Raw genomic sequence first — 17575 nt, 5'->3', positions numbered from 1 at the left:
GCCGCAAAGGCGCCACCCGGTCCAAGGCACCGGCGGCCGCATTATTCCACGCGGCTACCAGGTCCTCTGCCCGGGGGCGGGGCAGGTCTGCAGGAGGTGGCCCAAGCTCCGCCTGGAACCTATCTGGTTCCATCAGACGCCTGGGGCGGAACCATCTGGGATAGTCTGGTTCCGCCTCCCTGCGGTGGGGAGCAGCGCCAGGGAAGTCCAGCTGGAGAAGTGAGTGATCTGACCATGACAGGGGCGTGATGACTAAATTCCCTCTTCCCAGATCACTCGTCCACTGGTCGGAGACAAACACAAGATCCAGTATGTGGCCTCCCTCGTGCGTGGGGTCCTGAACTACTTGAGTCAGATCCATGGCTGTCATGGAAGCCATGAATTCCCGGGCTGCCCCGGATGCCTCTCCCGTCGATGGCAGGTTGAAATCCCCCATCACTAATAGCTTGGGGGTTTCAACCGCCACCTCCGCGATCCGCTCGAGGAGCCCGGGCAGGGCCGTTGATGTATGGCGGGGAGCCAGGTATACTATCAACAGGCCCAGCTGACTCCCTGGGCCCCATTTCACGCCCAGAGACTCACAACTAGATATCTGCGACACAGTGAATTCTCTCGGTGCCAAATCTTCCCGGATGATTATCGCTACCCCACCACCCCTACCTTGGGCCCGTGGCTGGTGGAATACACGGTAACCTGGAGGGCACATTTCCCTGAGGGGAAACCCCCCCTCCGGGCCCAACCAGGTTTCCGTTATTCCTGCGAGGTCCGGCTCCCCCTCTGTGATCAAGTCACTGATGAGGGGGGCCTTATTAATCACGGACCTCGCATTACATAACATCAGCCTAAGGCCCAGGCTCTGCCGATCCTGTCCACCTAGCCTGCGGGGGTTGGTACAAGCGACCGGGCGTATCCAGCGGCCCCGGTCTCCCAACCGACTGTATGTTCTTCTAGTGTCCTCGCGCCCGCCCCTCCCTACGACCGTCGCAATTGGAATTCCCCTTGTAGGAATGGTGTTTCCTCCCACCCCCCCCCACTCTGCTCCCCTCCGTCCTGACCCCACCTGTTGACCTGGCTATGTCCATACCCCAAGGCCAAGTAACCCTCCCCCGCTCCCTGGAACCCCTTAAAACCTTTAAAAAACATTTTACTAAAAAACCCCTAATCCCCCGCTTCCTCCACCTCTCTGGGTTAATAAACCCCTCATCGAGGTGGGCCCTCACCAGGGCAAGGGGGCATGCCTGCGAGAGACAATAGCAGATAACAGACAATTTTGAAGTTTTGAAATTTAACTTTATTGTTGGATTGCCTGTTAACTATGTTTTTTATATACAGCAGATAGATGACAAGTCCAATAGATATATAGTTTATAATTGTGGGCCTATTTTGCAAGTGGGAGAAACTATTATTGCTGTATTGCATTCAATTGGGGAGACAAGATGCATGTCTTTGTCTGTTTTTAATGTTTTATCTAGTTTTGTTTTGTCTTTGTAATAGTTTTATTTTTCAAAACTTGTATTTTACCTTTTTGAATAAAATAAAATTTTATAAGAGGAATATCAAGTTTCGAGAAACAATATTTATGATTAGCACACAGAGAAGCGTTCATAAGTAAAAAGCAGTAGAAAAGTATCTGATTTTTATCTACTAGGACTTGACTAACAATAGAGTCTCATATACTGTAAGAACATTAATGATGGACTGGAAGAAATATGAAGGATAACAAATTTGATATGTATGTTTGTGAAAATGATCTCAAAATCATAGTTAACTGGAAACAGAATCTGAGTCAGCAGGGAGATGTTCATGGAAAGAAGGCAAATGCAGCCATAAGAATCTCAGGAAGTGAACGTTCTGCTTTGGGAAGACCCCAACTCAAGAACCAGGTCCCCTTGCAGGCATCACACTTGAACGAGAATTTGCACAAAATCTACATGAACTTCAGGGAAGGACAAGGAAGCCAAGGACGAGTTGAAAGGAGCTGCTCTTAGCCTCGAGGAAATACAACAAGGAGAAGAGCTGAAGATCAAGAGGAGTCTGGGAGCCCCCTTTCCAATTGAAACAATCTCTCGGTTGGGGGAGGGAGGATACAGCCAGTGGTGGGATTCAGACGGTCCGGCCTGGTTTGAGTGAACCGATAGTAAAAATTCGGCCTGGCCACGACTCTCCCCACCATTACTTGCCTCACAGGCCTTTGATGGTGCCTTAGAGTCATTGCTGCAGCTGCTGTTTGGCTCCCTTGCCTCGACCACGTGGCCACGCAGCCCAGCCTGTTTGCCTGTCTTTGCCGTGGTCTCCTGCTCATCTTGGTCTACTTCTGAATGCCCACCTCAGGCTGCTCCTGACCACTCCAGCAGCGGCCATTCTTTCCTTCTTTCCCATTTCCTTTCCTTTCCCTCCCCTCCCCTTCCCTCCCTCCTTCCTTCCTTCCTTCCTTCCTTCCTTCCTGGGGGTCTGAGGGAGAGTCAGGGGACCCCTTTCCTCCTTGACCCCCTCCCCAACATCTGCTCTGATGGCAATTATGGCTAAAAGGCCTTTGGAAGCTGGGGCTACCCCCTCCCCCTCCCCATTACAGAAACTCCTCTTGCTGCAGAATTGGCATCTTTCAGATCTTCTTCTCCTGCCCTCCCTCCTCCCCCCTTCACAGTCTCAGTTGCTGCTTGGAGGGGGGGAGATTTCTGGTTTTGCAGGGCTGAGAGGAAAAGAGGAAGGGTGAACAGGCGCTCCAAGGCTGCCCACCCCTTTGCGTTTCTGCAACCAAATTCTACCCCCAAACAGAGGACCCCCCCCACACCCGAATATTGCAGGGAAGAGCAGGCTGGCTGGGCCCATAACTGGGCAGCATGTTGGGGGAGAGGCTGCAGCAGCTCTGCGGTGACCAGAGGGAGGGAGGAAAGTTCGGCCGTGGGGGGGGATCGACCAGCTCAGCCAACAGATTTCAATCATCCCTCCTGGCTCACCTGAGCCACTCCAATTTCCCCCCTGGCCAGAGGCACCTCCAGCTAAAAGCCCCTCAGTGGACACCCCACGCACATGCCCCCCCAACGCGGAGTTCAGAATGACGCTTCTCCCAAAGAAGTTCTGAGGAATACCCCCCCCCCCCCCGCTGCCCCTTCCAGAGCCCAGAAAACTCCCAGGCAAAGCAGCGCCGCCTTGCTCTCAGGAGTGGGGGAGAGAATGGATGGGAGGAAAGAAAAACTTGGGGAAGAGGGAGGGAGATCCAGAGGAAACAGGGAGAGGCCCTCGCCCCATTTCCGCCTCATCCCAGGCGGCCCACAAGGTTGAAAAGCTTCTGATTCCTCACTCTCACTCTCTTTTTCTTTTTTCTTCCCCCCCTCTCTCTCGCTCTTACTCTCTCTCTCTCTCTCTCTCTCTCTCACACACACACACACACACACACACACACTCACACTCTTATCCCTGCAAGTCCCCCTTCTCTGCCTGCTCCAGAGAGAGAAGCTTGCCTGCGCTGAAGAGACACCGATCGAAGCGTGTCCCAGTAAGTTAATCAGCCGGGCTTTCCTGGGATGTGAGCGATGCTGCCGGGCGCCTGGAAAGGACTTCGGCCACCAGCCCACCACTAAGAGCAAACAATGAGGCAAGGCACAGAGCTGGTTGGAAAAGTGTGTGTGTGTGTGTGTGTGTGTGTGTGCGCGCGTGTGTGTAAAATGGGCGGTTTCATCCAAAGGAGTTTTTGTTTCAGGTGGATCTCCTAGCTTTGGAAGGAGGAAAGGAAGGAGTAGAAAGAGAAAGAAAGAGATGAAAGAAAAGGAAAAAGAAAGAAAAGGAGAAGAAAGGAAAGGACAGAGAGAAAGAAAGAGGGAGTTATGGAACTAGGGAACGAAAGAAAGAGAGGGAGGGAGGAGGAAGTGAATGAGATATAGTTGGATGGATGGGTCAATAGATACATGGAGGGAAAGAAAGAGAGAAAATGAGAGGAAGGAAGGACACAAACCATGGCTTCAGAAGACTCTTTCAAACAGCACAACAATGTTTGAAAGGGCTGGAAGGGATCTTGGAGGTCATTTTCTAGTCCAGCCCCTGCTGTAGTAGGGTCAGAAGGGACCTTGGAAGCCATCTAGTCCAACCCCCTGCTCCAGCTGGAGACCTTACATCCTCTGGATTATTTTGGTGCCTCTAACAGAGAGGAAAATTGCCAGAAAAGGGAGGCAGTTTACTAGGACAAGGCTGCCATGCAGAGGAAGGAAGAGACAGTCCTTGACTTATGACAATTGAGCCCAACATTTTGGTTGCTAAGCAAGAGCGTTGTTAAGTGAACTTTGCCACATTTTACTCAATCCACGACATCTCCTGGCTCAAACAGTCATGTGCAGGCTAGGGAAGAACATCTGAAGGCATGTGTAATGTTCTAATGTGCAGAAGTGATAGTTAAATATGTGCCAGAAAGTGAACACTGGGTGTGTTTTTCCAAACGCAATAAGTGAGGTTGAATGTGTATAGTTTTAGAAGAGCTGTGGATGTGTTTGTGTGTGTGTGTGTGTGTGTACATACACATACAGTGTATAAAGTAGATAATGTATCATTTTGTGTGCCTAAACACAGACTATACCTTGTAATATGTATGTACACATATGGCATATATACATAGGATTAAATTGTGCATTTTGGATGTTCAGTAGTAGTAAATAAATAGACAGGGAAATTGTATCTTGTTGACGCTAGGAGAGGCCAGGCAAGGTACCCCTTGACCTGAGTGATGTCAAGTTGGCCATGCCCACCCAATCACATGACCACCAAGCCACGCCCACCCAGTTACATGACCACCAAGCCACACCCACCAAGTCACATGACCACCAAGCCATGCCCACAGAACCAGTAGTAAAAAGATTTGAATCCCACCACTGGATACAACCCTCTTCCAATAACTGACTCCTGTTACACACGAGTGTAAGATCTGCTCTCTATTATTCCAGACTGTCAGACATGGAAAAATGAATTCAGTTACAAGAGAGGAGATTTTAACTGAATGAGAGAGAAAAAATATGATAAAAGGATGAGCTATTTTAGAGCTGAGCCAGTAAAGCAGAGAAGTTCAGTCTCCTCTTCATGGATCGTCTGAGAGCAATCAGTTAGAGAAGCTTGAACTGGGATTCTTGCAGAGAGGAGGGGTTGGGCTAGATGGTCTCAGTCTCCTCCTGATTTGTAAAGATTGTCATGCCACAACATGTACCGTATTTTTCGGAGTATAAGATGCACCGGAGTATAAGACGCACCAAGGTTTTCAAGAGGCTTTTTTTAAAAAAGTAGGTAGGTAGGTAGGTAGAGGAAGAGAAAGAGAGAGAAACACAGTAGGTAGGTAGGGAGAGAGAGAGAGAGTAGTTAGGTAGGGAGGTAGATAAAGGGATAAAGAGAGAGAGAAATGGAGAGGGATATAGAGATAGAGAAATACAATAGGTAGGTAGGGAGAGAGAGAGAGAGGGTAGGTAGGTAGAGGGATATATATATATATATATGATAGATAGAGAGAGATAGAGAGAGAGAAAGAGAGAGAGGGAAATACAGTAGGTAGTTAGGGATAGAGAGATAGTCGGTAGGTAGAGGGATAGAGAGAGAAAAATAAAAAGTGATAAGAGAGAGAAATACAGTAGGTAGGTAGAGAGAGAGAGAGTAGTTAGATATGTAGATGTTTCCAGTGTATTTGTCCATGTGCTGGAGAAGGAAATCGCTGACAATCTGCAGCATCTAAGACTTTGTTTCTGCTGGCAAAACACTTGATCAATGTAATTCTCATCAACCAGTTAAAGAGCTTTCCAAGAGGGGGAAAAAAGTTTTTACACTCTGCAAACCTCCCCAAAACAGCCCATTTTTGTGAAAATGCCTGCCCCATTTAAAAAAAAAGTCATAAATAGTCTGGGGGGGGGGCTTGCAGAGTGCTCCGGGGGGGGGGATGATAAAAAATGGCCTGTTTTTTGTCAAAAAAATTGCATGCATAGCTTTATGGTGGCTTATAAAGTGCTGCTGGGAATCGGGGGGGGGGGGGGCAAAGTGGTCCATTTTTTGCTCACTACTGCTCTCCCCAGCCCCCAGGAGCTCTCTGAAAGCCTCCATAAGAGTATGCACGGCCATTTTGGTGAAGGGGGCGGGGCTTCGGGAGGCAAAAAATGCTGCATTCAATGTATAAGACGCACCCAGATTTTCAGCCTCTTTTTTGAGGGAAAAAGGTGAGTCTTATATTCTGAAAAATACGGTAACTGTTGTGGTGTTGTTGCTCTAGCCCCACCTAGTGGCCGGGGGCAGATAAGCCTCACTATAAGGTCTGAAGCCAGACTCCATTTTCTGTCAGCCTTTGGAGAAGACGGAAGCAGCCGTTGTGGCCGAGACCCCTGGTCATCCGGAGACGACCTCCCTCCCTCACACGGAGCATCGCTGGAGAGGTTCCAGCTGCTTTTTGCTGGCTGTCAGTTAATGCTGCCTATCTTGTCTTTCTATTTGATTTCCACCATTTGCATCTCCTCAGTTTCACCTGCCCTCTTCTCCCAATAAAGCATCCAGATCCACGCCAAGCTCTCTTTCATTGGAGGAGAATAGGGGGGCTTAGCTGCCTCACCAGCTGCACACAGACCCACCTGCAATGGGGATGGAGGAAAGGTGGAATTCCACCAGGCTGATCACAAACCCACAAATACGGGAATTTTTTTTTTTTAAAAAACAGCATTTTCCAATTAGCAGTGCTAAATATAAAAATGTCATGGTATCTACTCTTTGGAACCATTAATTCCCTGAGCAATCAAATTGGCCAGATCTGTTGAGATGCTTCCCCTCTTTCTCCTCTGGATTCCTCCTCCAAAGGATTTAAGATTAATGGATCCATATCGGGACCCCCATACCTGCCATGGCTGCAGCCTTGGAGACCCCAACATCTTTTCATCCTCCTTCCTTCCCCTCCTTGATCTGGAAGAATAGGCAGCATTCATGGCCTGGGCCAGAGTCTTCATCAGGCTGTAAGGTTGGTAGTGATTTTGGAACCTTCCTCTGTCCCTGTTCCTCTGGGTCTCCAGTGGGGCTTTCTGGGTGCATCTTCTGCGGCCTTTGACAGAAAAGACATTCTTTGAAAGAGAACACTGAAAATAATGATCTTGAAATTTTTTTTCCACAAAGAAATTTGGTTCAAAGGCAGAATCTTTTGGCCTTTCTTTTCCCAGAAAACCAAAGATCCAAATACTATGGATGTGTTTGAGAAGTCTGAGCTTGTTTATTATGTACACTGCAAAATTTGTGAGGATCCAGACTTTCCCCTCAATGGGTCCTGGGAGACGCATAAATGTTAAATGGAAAGGAAGAATTCTGTCCCAAATGACATCAAATTCCATGAAGTGAACAAAGACGTTGACTTGTCTCCACTTAGAGAGGGAATTCCTGAGGTATGTAGTATATCCAGTCTTTGAGAACAGTTGTGATATAACCACACAAATTCCATTCCTGACAAGCACAGGAGTAAAAGTCCTCATGAAATTCTCTCCATTTTCTGTGTCTGAAGCAAAGAGGCCAATCAGGGTCCATCTGAAGTGGAGGAGCAGCTGGACAATTGCTGGGTACTGGAATCCTTCTTTGGGGAACATGTGGTGGAAAAAGGGGAATCGGCTTTTATCACTCAGAGCCTCTGAAGCTGGTGCAAGATTGATCTGGAAAAGCAATTGAAAGGATTAGAGTTGTGATGGGGAACCTGTGGCATGCAGAGCGTCCTCTCCTGGCATGTCACTCGCCCCAGCCCAGCTCCACTAGCATCCACATGCAGGCGCACCTCCTGCCGGCCAGCTGGTTTTGGGGCCTTTGTGGAGAGCCAGGGCGGGGGACGCATGAGTTTGCAGTAGGGGGGGGAGGGAGGCTCACATTGGGCAGGAAACTCCGACGGGCTGGAAGTGAGTGTGGATTGCCTGCCCCCCCCCCCAGTGCTTCCTGGGTCAGTTGGAGGCTTCCTTCAGCCTTCAAACAGTTGCAGGGTTTTTTTTGGGGGGGGGGGTTGCTTCCAGGTTGGTGCAGGAGGCTTTCCAGGGCCAAAACTGGGCGTGGAAAGCGCAGGGTTTTCCCCCCCTTCATTATTCCCGAATTGTGAGCTCTTAGGAAAGTTTCCCCTCCTTGTGGGTTGCTAACAGTGGTGGGTTTTACTATTGCCAAGGGCCAGGGCGAGGGATGCATGAGTATGCTGTCTGTGTGTGTGTGTCTCTCTCTCTGTGTGTGTGTGTGTGTGTGTGTGTGTGTGCTTCCATTGTGCAGGAAACTCCACTGGGCTGGAAGTGAATGGTCTGGGCCTCCAGTGCTTTCTCGCTCAGTTGGAGGCTTCCTTCAGCCTTCAAACAGTAGCAGGGGTTTTATTTTTTATTTTTTGCTTCCAGGTTGGTGCAGGTGGGTTTCCAGGGCCAAAATGGGGTGCAGAAAGCACAGGTGTTGTTTTTTTTTTCCATTTTGGCCCTGGAAAGCCTCCTGCACCACCCTGGAAGCAAAAAAACCCCAAACAAGCCCTGCAATTGTTTGAAGGCTGAAGGAAGCCTCCAACTGACCCAGGAAGCCCTGGAGAGCCAGGCCATTCACACTCACTTCCAGCCCACCAGAGTTTTCTGCCCCAGGGCAGAAATGAAAGCCTGTCCTGTGGAGCCCACTGCCACTTGGGCGGAGGAGGACGACGACACGAAGAAAAAGAGGAGGAGGAGAATGGCGAGGCTTTGCAGGAGCTGGCAGGGAGCAGGTCAGGTGTGGCTGGCTGGCTGGCTGGCTGGGGAGGGGGCAATCATGGTGCTTAGGTGGCAGCAGCCTGCATGCCCCAACTGTGCTGGGGAGGAAATAAGAGGCCCTGCTTGAATGGGGATGAAAGTACACACACATACCCTGCCTCCCTGCTCAGGTGTCGGCCACACCAGTTTGGGTGCCCTGGCTGAAGCACGCTTTCCCTGACACACACACACACACACACACACACACACACACAGAGAGAGAGAGAGAGAGAGAGAGAGAGAGAGAGAGAGAGACTTAGATTACTCTCTTACCCTCCCTGTCTCTGTCTGGCCCCATTTGCATGCTCAGCTGTCGCCCACACCATTGGCAGCAGTTTGGGTGCCTTGGCTGAAGTATGCTTTCTCTGCCAAACACACTTGGATTGCCTGTCTCTGTCTGGCCCCATTTGCTGCTCCTTGAGACAAAGAAGCCTCATTAAGTAGATAAGTGGAAAGTAGTTGGGGGGAGGGGAGGAGCAGGAGACCTGCAGGTAACCACTTTCCCCACCCCCCACCCCCGAGAATGAAAGTTTCTGGATCCCTGACTCTGCAAAAGAAGATGGGTGCCTGAATCTGCACAATATTATAGCACCCAGGAGCGTCCATTCTCGGCACAAAAAGCATTTCCCAGCCAACTCTCCTCTCCCTTCTTCAAAGGCAAAGAAGCCGAGAAACAAGAGAGGAGACAGAGGTTTGGAAAGTAAGTGAGTCCTTGTTGCAGGAAGGGAGGGAGAAGCAGGAGGTATCTTAGTGGGTTGGGGAGGCCTTGAGGGTCTCTTCTATCACTAGGACCACCATGGCCTTCCCCACCCTGTGTTCTGAGCCCCCTTCCACCTTCGCCCACACAGAACACGCTCCGGAACAATACAATTAACAAGGTTTATTCCACAGACAGACAGAAAGTTCCGTTGCAGTAAACCACCATGACAAAGCTCACAAATACAAGACACAAAAGCAGCTATCCAGCCTGCTACGTTTTCAAGACCAAAACTTCTTGCAGGGGTTCTTTGTTGACTGCTGCAAAGGGCGTATACACAGTCAATCATTTTATAGCTTGAAGAGGAGTCTCCTGATCAGCCCTCCCTCCTTGCATCTATGGACGCGGCGATAACGGGTGTCCAGGAACTCCCTGTTTATCTCTGACTCACTGTCTCGTGACTCCTCCCCACTGCTCCAAGGCATGGCATAAGGAGCCCCCCTCCTCTGGCTCTCACCGCTGCTCCATGCCTCAGGCGCCTCCTGGTGGCCAACCAGACTCTCCGATCCCTGCTCAGAGTCGGAGCCCTGTCCAGGGTCCTCCACATCCTCATGAGCAAACTCATAGGGACCCTCACTCTCAGAGTCTGGTGGCAACTGCAACGGCTCCTGCTGGGCCACAACGCTATCCCTCACCGCAGGGCCCTTCCCCCGGGTCTGACGCTCGGGATGCAGTCGCGAGGGAAAGTGCACATTATAAGCCCGCACCAAATCAGGGGCATGCACATCCGTCGCATCAGTCCAGGTCCCCCCGTCCGATCCCTCGTCCGTCCAGTTGACCAAATACTGGAACCATCCCTTGAGCCATCTCGAGTCATGGATCCGGGTCACACTGTGCAATGGTTGCGTGTGCACCTCACGCGACGATGGCAGGGGCAAAGAGGGCCATCGGAGAGGACAAGCCGACCATTCAGGGATCAGGAGCGAGCGATGGAACACCGGGTGTACTCGCATCGAGTGTGGGAGGGTCAGACGATAACGTCCTCAACAGGGAACGGCCCAAGATACCGGTGGTCCAACTTCCTCGTTGGCCGGTGGGACGGAAGATGCCGCGTGGACAGCCACACGCGATCACCCACAGCCAATTCCGGCATGGCACGTCGAGACCTGTCCACTATTCGCTTGTAATCCTCTTTAGCCTGATTCAGATAGCGGTGCACCACTTAGTGAACCGCCTGAAGCTCAGAGAGGAAGTCCTGCGCTGCGGGGACCAGAGAGTCCACTGGGGTGAGAGGGAAAAAACGAGGGTGGTACCTGACGTTCGCCATGAAAGGCGTCGTCCGTGTGGAGGAGTGCTGCGAGTTGTTAAACGCAAACTCCGCCACAGCCAGGTACTCTGCCCAATTGTTCTGTTGCTGGTTCACAAAGCAGTGCAGAAATTGTTCCAGACTCCCAATCATCTTCTCCGTCCCTCCATCGGTTTCAGGATGGTGCGCTGAGGATAAACAAACTTGGACGTCTAGAGCGGCCATCAGCCCTTTCTAGAACTGGGCCATGAATTATGTCCCACGATCTGAGACGACCCGGTCAGGTAGGCCGTGCAGCCGGAACACGTGTTGGATGAACATGCGGGCGGTGGTGTGGGCTGTCGGCAATCTCCAACAGGGGATGAAATGTGCCATCTTGGTGAGCATGTCTACCACCACCAATACCATAGTAAAACCTGACGACGGAGGCAGTTCCATCAAAAAGTCCATGGACAGAGCCCCCCAGAGTCTGTCCGGGGTCGGCAATGGCTGTAAAAAGCCTGGAGGAGCTCCCATTGCCGATTTGGCCTGTCGACACTGCACACACGACGTGGCGTACGTCTGCACATCGTGTCGCGGGCAGGGCCACCAGAAAGTACGGGAAACCAGGTGCAATGTTTTGAACAGGCCAAAATGTCCCGCTGCTGGAGTGTCATGACACTGAGAGAGGACCAGTCCCCGGAGGGGTCCTGCAGGTACATAGAGTTGATCCCGATACCTCAAAAGGTCCTCGTCAAAGGTCCACGGGGATGTCGGCCCTACCTCTGCCCCCTGTCATTCCACCCACTTGTCATTCCGCTGCGCCTCCCGTATCAGAGACCGTAAATCCACGGGTTCCTGAATTGCAGCGAAGGACTCGATGGGTAGAACTGTCCGGGGGGGGGGAGTGAGTCTGCAGGGTCCGAGTACTCTGGCTTTCTAGACAGGGCATCCGCCCTTTGGTTCAAGGCACTGGGGATGTACGTTACCTTGAAATGGAAACGGGCAAAGAATAGAGACCATCGGATCTGGCATTGATTCAGCTTACACGCTGTTGTCAAAAACTCCAAATTCCGATGGTCCGTCCGGACCTCGACCTGATGCCTGGCCCCCTCCAGGTGATGTCTCCAGGCCTCGAATGCCACCTTGACAGCCAGCAACTCCTCCTCCCAGATGGTATAATTGCGCTTGGAAGGATTGAGTTTCCGAGAGTAATAAGCGCAAGGGGAAAGGGTACTATCAGGGACGTGAACTTGCAATAACACCGCCCTCACTGAGATGTCAGATGCATCCGTCTCAACGACAAAGGGGCGATGGGGATCAGGGTGCTTCAGGATCGGCTCCCTCGTAAAAGCGTGCTTCAGGGCCACGAACTCCTGTTGTTCCGTGGGTCCCAAGTGAAACGGCACTTTCTTTTGCAGGAGCCGAGTGAGGGGCGCGGTCAAGAAAGCAAAGCTGGGGATGAAGGTCCAGTAATAGTTGGCAAACCCGAGGAGTCTCTGAACGTCTTTCATCTGTCGAGGAGATTGCCAACTACGTAACGCCTCCACCTTGCCTGGCTCTATCGCAATTCCTTCAGGGGATATACGGTGCTCCAGGAACTCGATGGTAGTCTGCCAGAATTGACACTTGTCCAGCTTGGCAAATAAGCGATGTTCTCGGAGTCGCTGCAAGACCATATGCAAATGACGTTGATGATCCATCCGGGACGTGGAGTAGATCAAGATGTCATCCAGGTAAATGACGACAAACTGATCCAAAGGGTCCCGGAAGATGTCATTCATAAAATGTTGGAAGACAGCCGGGGCATTGGTCAACCCGAACGGCATGACCGTGTACTCGAAATGTCCGTACCAGGTGCCAAAGGCCGTCTTCCATTCGTCCCCTGCCTGGACTCGGACCAGATTGTAAGCCCCACGCAAGTCCAGTTTTGTGAACACCGCTGCCTCCCGGAGCCGCTCCAACAACTCAGGAATCAGGGGCAACGGGTAACGGTTACGTATCGTGATGGCATTCAGGCGCCGGTAATCACAACAGAGTCTCAGATCCCGGATCTTCTTTTTTACGAACAAAACCGGGGCACACAAGGGCGAAGACGAAGGCTGGATAAAACCCCGGGCGAGGTTCTTGTCAATAAAGTCCCGCAATGCGGTCAACTCTGGCTCAGACATGGAGTATAAACGGCCCATCGGAAGTTTCACATCAGGTACGAGGTCAATGGGACAGTCATAAGGCTGGTGCGGCGGCAGTTGATCCGCCTCCTGTTCGCTAAAAACATCCGTGAACTCCGCTAAATCCAGCGGCACTGTCACCTCGGCCAAACTGGGCACCTGAGCCGCACAAACCTGACAGGTGTGGTCGACACATTGCAAGAATGGGAACGAGATCTGGTTCTGCGACCAGTAAATCTGAGGGTCGTGAGCCCGTAGCCAAGCCAAGCCCAACACTACGGGGAAATGCAGGCCCAAAGCCACATAAAATTGGATGGCCTCCTCATACTCCCCGAGGATCAAGCGCAAAGGCTGCGTGGTGGCCTTGATACGCCCAGCCAGAAGCACCCGGCCATCAATGGTCTCCACCTGCATCGGAGGGTCTACTGGACACAGAGGGACGTTGTATTTCGTAGCAAATGCTGCATCCATAAAGTTTGTGGTAGCCCCGGAATCTACCAAGGCATGGGCTGGAATTCCCTGCGGACTACCCGACAAGAGAATGTGCGCTGCTAAAATCATATGCTGTGGAGGCCCCTCCACCTCTGTCCCGGCCTGTGCCCGACCCGAAGTCTCCCCCAGATCGGGCTTCCCCCGTTTCCCGGTACGGTGGTCCGTCTCGGAGGGGAGGCCGTAGACCGTGCAGCCCCCCTACCTCCCTTCTTGGGACAAACCAAAGCCAGATGTCCAGGATCCCCACAGTAAAAACACAACCCCCCCCTGCACGCTGTATGTCCATCTCCGTGCGTGACAAGCGGGGTTTGGCGGCACCCAACTCCATGGGCTCCTCCCATGCAACAGTAGTCTCCTGAGGGACCAGCACTCTAGCAACCTCCCGGGATGCTTGGCAAGGCCGCCGCCTCTGCAGCCGGCTGTCAATCCGGAGGCACAAATGAACCAACGCGTCAAACGTTGGAGGTCTGTCCACCCTCACACGCTTGTCCTGCAGGTCATCTGACAGGCCGTCCTGAAAAGAGTGCATAAGGGCTGGCTCATTCCACGCAGAGTCCTGACTAAGCAGTTGGAACTAGCTAACATAATCCTGCAAAGAACCACGCCCTTGGTGCAAATCCTTCAGAAGTCTGGTGGCTGTTTTCCCCTTGATGGGATCTTCAAACATCAGCCGAAGATGGGTACAAAAACCCTGAAAGTCATCCAGCAGGGAGCTCGGCTGAGACAGCAAAGGAGTAGCCCACCTCGCTGCTGTGCCTGAGAGCAAGCTGATGATAAATCCCACCTTCGTCCGGTCAGTGGGAAAGACCTCCGCTCTCAAGCCGATAAACAGCTGGCATTGACCCAGGAACACAGCAAATAGTTTTTTATTGCCATCAAATTTGTCCGGCATAGCCACTGGGCATTTCCTCCATTGCTGCTGGGGGGTGGGTGGGGGGGTTGGCAGGTGCAGAAAGTTGAGCAACCTGCGCTGTCAACAAAGCAAGTTGTTGTGCGAAGAGGGCATTCTCCGCCTGGAGGTGCTCCATTATAGCTTAATGGAGTTGCGTTTGGGGCAGCAGTCAAACTGTTCTGACCACCCCCTTCCACCTTCGCACACACAGAACATGCTCCGGAACAATACAATTAACAAGGTTTATTCCACAGACAGACAGAAAGTTCCGTGGCAGTAAACCACCATGACAAAGCTCACAAATACAAGACACAAAAGCAGCTATCCAGCCTGCTATGTTTTCAAGACCAAAATTTCTTGCAGGAGTTCTTTGTTGACTGCTGCAAAGGGCGTATGCACAGTCAACCCTTTTATAGCCTGAAGAGGAGTCCCCTGATCAGCAGCTGAGAGCCCTTACCGCCGATAATTGCGCCCTCGCTATTTGCGTCTATGGGCCCCGCGATAACGGGCGTCCAGGAACTCCCTGTTTATCTCTGACTCACTGTCTCGTGACTCCTCCCCACTGCTCCAAGGCATGGCATCGGGAGCCCCCCTCCTCTGGCTCTCACCGCTGCTCCATGCCTCAGGCGCCTCCTGGTGGCTGACCAGACTCTCCGATCCCTGCTCAGTCGGAGCCCTGTCCAGGGTCCTCCACATCCTCCTGAGCCGATTCATAGGGACCCTCACTCTCTGAGTCTGGTGGCAACTGCAACGGCTCCTGCTGGGCCACAACACCCTGAGATACAATACAATAGCAGAGTTGGAAGCGACCTTGGAGGTCTTCCAGTCCAACCCCCTGCCCAGGCAGGAAACCGTATACCATTTCAGACAAATGGCTATCCAACATCTTCTTAAAGAGTTCCATTGTTGGGGCACAACTTCTGGAGGCAAGCTGTTCCATTGATTAATTGTTCTAACTGTCAGGAAGTTTCTCCTCAATTCTAAGTTGCTTCTCTCCTTGATTAGTTTCCACCCATTGTTTCTTGTTCTACCCTCAGGTGCTTTGGAGAATAGTTTGACTCCCTCTTCTTTGTGGCAACCCGTGAAATATTGGAACACTGCTATCATGTCTCTCCTAGTCCTTCTTTCTATTAAACTAGACATACCCAGTTCCTGCAACCGTTCTTCATATGTTTTCATATGAAAAACATATGTCCGGCATAGCCACCGGCATAGTTCTTCATAGTCTCCAGTCCCCTAATCATCTTTGTTGCTCTTCTCTGAACTCTTTCTAGAGTCTCCACATCTTTTTTACATCGACCAAAACTGAATGCAGTATTCCAAGTGTGGCCTTACCAAGGCATTATAAAGTGGTATTAAAACTTCATGTGATCTTGATTCTATCCCTCTGTTGATGCAGCCTAGAACTGTGTTGGCTTTTTTGGCAGCTGCTGCACACTGCTGGCTCATGTTTAAATGGTTGTCCACTAGGACTCCAAGGTCCCTTTCACAGTTACTACTGTTGAGCAAGGTACCACCTATACTGTACCTGTGCATTTCGTTTTTGTTGCCTAAATGTAGAACCTTACTCTTTTCACCATTGAATTTCATTTTATTAGATAGTGCCCAATGTTCAAGTTTGTCAAGATCCTTTTGTATCTTTAGCCTATCTTCTGGAGTGTTGGCTATTCCTGCCAGCTTGGTGTCATCTGCAAATTTGATGAGTTCCCCATTTATTCCCTCATCCAAATCATTGATGAAGATGTTGAAGAGTACTGGGCCCAAAACAGAGCCTTGGCGTACTCCACTGCATACCTCCCTCCATGTAGATGCAGTTCCATTGAGGACTACACATTGAGTGCGGTTGGTCAGCCAGTTACGAATCGAGATTGATGTAAGAACATGGGGGAAACCTTGGCCTCATATACTTCAATAATTGGAGCTGAGGAAGCTGGAGAGCTATGAGGTTTTCATTTAAGCACCACTTTCACTCATGTCTTTGACCTAACTGAGCTCCTTTGATGATGAGGGAGACAAGATTTAGTCTCAGAGAAAACTGCCCCAGGTAAGGAAAAGTGTCATTTGCTCTATTGGCTGACCATCTATGGCTAGGATGTCATTTCCCAAAGACCATAACTTTTGAACTTGATTTATTAATTATCAGATAATTATTATGAGAAAAGAACCCAAGTCTTCCTCACAGGGTATATAATCCAATGTGTAAGTATAATAAAATCACAGTGTAAATCAGCATGTTCCAATAGGTATTTAGCATGCTAAACATATGTACCCATAACAGAACTTATAACAAAATAAAAGGGTTGGAAAGGACCTTTGAGGTCTTCTAGTTCAACCCCCTGCTCAAGAAGGAGACCCTATACCAGGGGTCCTCAAACTACGGCCCACAGGTAAGATTTAGCCCACTGAAGCCATTAATCTGGCTCACATGGGACCACGAGGCTGCCCCGCCCGAATCACCCCGCCCACCCTCCAGCCCCCACCCACCAGCTGAGCGCAGGCCTTACCTTCGCAAGCCCCATGGACTGAAGCTGCAAAGTAATACCAAAGCTTATGGCCGACACAGTACTTCTGGGGACTGGGGAAGCCCAAAACGGGATGCACAGAGGCCCCAGGAGGGGAAAATGGCGCCTTCTTAGCTCGGGCTGAGTGGAATGCAGAGCCATGTCACCTGGCACACGCGGCCTTGCCCGTTGCTCTTCCAGGTTTCTGGTGTGCATGTGTGTGCAACAATCAGCTGGCCTCAGTGTGTACAGTAGTGCCAGGAACTACTGCCAGCTGATTGTCACGTCGGTGCATGCCAGAAACTCGAAGAGGAGCTGCCTGGTGCACATGTACGCACTGGCATGTACACTGGGCAACTTCTCTTCCAGATTGCGTCCCTGACAAGAGCACTTGGTGCTAAAAAGGTTCTCCATCCATGCACTATTCCAAGGGTGGTTTTATCAAGGCATTATAAAGTGGTACCAATACTTCACGTGATTTGGATTCTCTCCTTCTGTTGATGCAGCCTAGGATTCCAATGGCTTTTTTTGGCTGCTGCCACACATTGTTGGCTCATATTTAAGTGATTGTCCATTAGGACTCCAAGATCCCTCTCAAAGTTATTGCTATTGAGAAAGGTTTCACCTAATCTGTAAGTGTACATTTGGTTTTTCTAGCCTAAGTGTAAGACTTTACTTTTCTCTACATTGAATTTCATTTTGTTAGACCCAGAATTCAAGACTATCTAGATCCAGATGGATCTTGAGCCTATCATCTGGGGTGTTGGCTATTCCTGCCAGTGTTGTCTTCAAATTTGATGATTTTCCCATT

Source organism: Natrix helvetica (assembly GCF_964273705.1).
Source record: "Natrix helvetica genome assembly, chromosome: 5".
In the NCBI taxonomy this organism is placed as follows: Eukaryota; Metazoa; Chordata; class Lepidosauria; order Squamata; family Natricidae; genus Natrix; species Natrix helvetica.
The sequence above is the reverse complement of the archived record's forward strand: the minus strand, read 5'-3'. Positions refer to the sequence as shown.